General features: G+C 30.0%; 1 non-coding gene across 1 annotated transcript; it reads right to left on the bottom strand.

Moving 5' to 3' along the window:
* Nucleotides 1–869: 869 nt before the first annotated feature.
* On the bottom strand, nucleotides 870–998 carry LOC114578467. The gene has a single exon (XR_003699487.1). It is a non-coding gene; the product is annotated as a small nucleolar RNA snoR74 (small nucleolar RNA).
* Between the last annotated feature and the right edge of the window lie 2,154 nt (nucleotides 999–3,152).

A 3,152-nucleotide genomic window follows, 5' to 3' on the forward strand; every position in this document is an offset into this window, starting at 1 on the left:
TTTTGCAATATTCTTAATATCACTAGCCATTTTTTCCATTGAGAAGAACAAACAAAAACAACTCCACAGAATGATGGTCAGCATAGAATTCATTTTTCAAATATAAGTTAAAATTATAAAAAAATGATGGAGCATTGAGAAGCAAACAAATAAAAACAACTTGATTGTTCTTCAGAATAATGGTCATTAAAAAATGATCAGCATAGAATTTAGAGTAAGATAAAAACATTATACCATATGAATGATTTGGTTTATACTTCAATAATTCATGAAAAGTTAAAAATGTGATGTCGATTTAATGAGGAAAAAAACAACACCAACAATGCTTGACTATTCAGACTATATGCCATTGATTATTAGCAACGTTTCACTCAATAACAATAAAATTATTAGCTTCTAAAATTCACAAGAAGCTAAAGCTTTGTTTGGGACGGTTTTTTTACTTCTTCTTGAAGCAGCTTTCTAGTACAAAAAAAATTAATTTTTATACTAAAAAGCTACTTCAAGAAGCAGGAAAAAAGTCAAACTAAACCTAAGTCACAAGACGTAAGACACCTGCTTTTCTTTTCAGGCTAAGTAAAGCTAAGCAGAGGTAGAAATCAACATGTAGTAATTTTTCATAATGAAACTACTCAACTAGCTTCATAGAAACTGAATTTGCTTTTCCAATATAACGTACAAGTATAAATAATGATAGATCATTGAGAAGCGCAGGTATAAACAACTTGATCATTGTTTAGAATGTTGACCAACATAGAATTTGGAGTAGGCAAGCACAACACACCATATGAATGATTTGGTTTATACTTCAGTAAATATAAAAAAAATAAAAATATTACATTAATCTTATGAAAAAAACAATGCCAAGAATGTGTATCATTATTTACTGAACCATATGCCATCGATTATTAGCAATGGTTCACCCAATAATATTGAAATTAGTTTCCCTAAAGTTTACGAGAGGCCAGGCCATAGACACACCAGACCCCTGCTTTTCTCTTTAGGTTGAGCAATGTAGCCAGATAGAAATAAAAAAAAAAGTAGCCAGATAGAAATCAATGCATAAATAATTTTTCATAGAGATGCTAATCAACCTGCTTCATAGAAACAAAATATTTCTTAAAATACAATATAAAAGTGTAAACAAAGATAAACCATTAAGAAGCACAAATAAAAACAATTCGATTAATCTAATCATAGTCAGTAAAATGATCAGCATAGAAATTGAAGTAGATGAATGTAATACACCATAGGAATGATTTGCCTTATACTTCAATAATTCATCAAAAAATTTAAAAAAAATGATGTTGATCTTCTGATAAAAAAGTACACCAAGATATGCATCATTGTTTCTTGAATTATATGCCATTAATAAATAGCAATGGTTAATCCAACAACAATTAAATTAGTTTCATTAGAAGTTTATGAGAGCCCAGATCACAACACACCAGACTCCTGCTTTCTGTTTAGACTAGGTAAGTAAATCTGTTCTGATATAAATCAATACAATAATTTCATATAAATTTAATTTATTTTTATATTCTGAAGTAAAAGAGTTAGCAATGACAACATTGAGAAGAACAAATAACATTCATTTAATCATTATTTGGAATGAAGGTCAGATTTGGAGTAAATAAATATGATACACCAAGAATAATTCGTTTTATATTTCAATAAAATTTATCTAAAATATGATCATGGTATTATCATAAAATAATTATGTAAAGAATGTATATCTTTGTTTAATAATAACAACAACAACATCAAGCCTTTGTCCCACTATGTGGGGTTGGCTACATGAATCCTTTTTCACCAGTGTCATATTAAAAGTCAAATTCTCATTTAAATCTAATAAAGAAAGATCATTTCTAATATTTTCTAACCAAGCCTTTTTAGGTCTACCTCTACCTTTCTTAACATAAGTCAAATATAATACCTCAATTTTCCTAACCGGGTCATCGAAAGGCCTCCATTTAATGTGACTAAATCATCAAAGGCGACTCTCGCTAATCTTATCTTCCACTGAAACTACTCCAACCTTTTCACATATATGCTCATTTTGTATCATATCCCTAACGGTAAAGCCACTCATCCAACTAAGCATCCTCATCTCTGTAACACTTAACTTAGTATTATGCTTCTCTTTTAATGGCCAACATTCAACACCATAAAACATTGCAGGTCTCACCACCATCCTATAGAATTTTCCCTTAAGAAGTTTGAGGGGTACTTTTCTATTGCACAACAAGCCCAATGCATTCCTCCACTTCAACCATCCAACTTGAATTCTACTGATAATATCCCCATCATGATGTATCTTTGTTCATTGAACCATAAACAATTGATTTAAAAGAAATGGTCCAGCCAATATGGAAATCAATATTCATTTCAAAAGAAAATGGAACCCCAAAACTTCATAGAAACCCAATTTGTTAGTACATCTAATGTAAAAGTATTAGCACGGCCACACCATTGAGAAGAACAAAAATAATGCACTTAATCATGCTTTAGAATGATGATAAGGACAAAACCAATTTGCAAATGATCCCACTTCAAGAGTCAAATAACTCCAATTGTTTAGACTAAAGTCACTAAACCAAACAAGTTTGTATTAAAACGATCGGCATATAATTTAGAGTAGATAAAAACATTATACCATATGAATGATTTGGTTTATACTTCAATAATTCATGAAAAGTTAAAAATGTGATGTCGAATCAATGATGAAAAAACCTACACCAAGTATGCATCACTATTCGAACTATATGCCATTGATTATTAGCAACGTTTCACCCAATAACAATAAAATTAGCTTCTTAAATTAACAAGAGGCTAAGCCACAGAGACGCAAGACCCCTGCTTTTCTTTAAGGCTAAGTAAAGCTAACCAGATAGAAATCAACATGTAGTAATTTTTCATACTGAAACTGAATTTGCTTTTACAATATAACGTACAAGTATAAATAATGATAGATCATTGAGAAGCACGGATATAAACAACTTGATCATTGTTTAGAATGTTGACCAACATAGATTTTGGAGTAGGCAAGCATAACACATCATATGAATGATTTGGTTTATACTTCAGTGAAAATGATAAAAAATTAAAAATATTACATTAATCTCATGAAAAAGACAATGCCAAGAATGTGT

Source organism: Dendrobium catenatum, unplaced genomic scaffold (genome assembly GCF_001605985.2).
Source record: "Dendrobium catenatum unplaced genomic scaffold, ASM160598v2 original_scaffold_41728, whole genome shotgun sequence".
NCBI classification, from domain to species: domain Eukaryota; kingdom Viridiplantae; phylum Streptophyta; class Magnoliopsida; order Asparagales; family Orchidaceae; genus Dendrobium; species Dendrobium catenatum.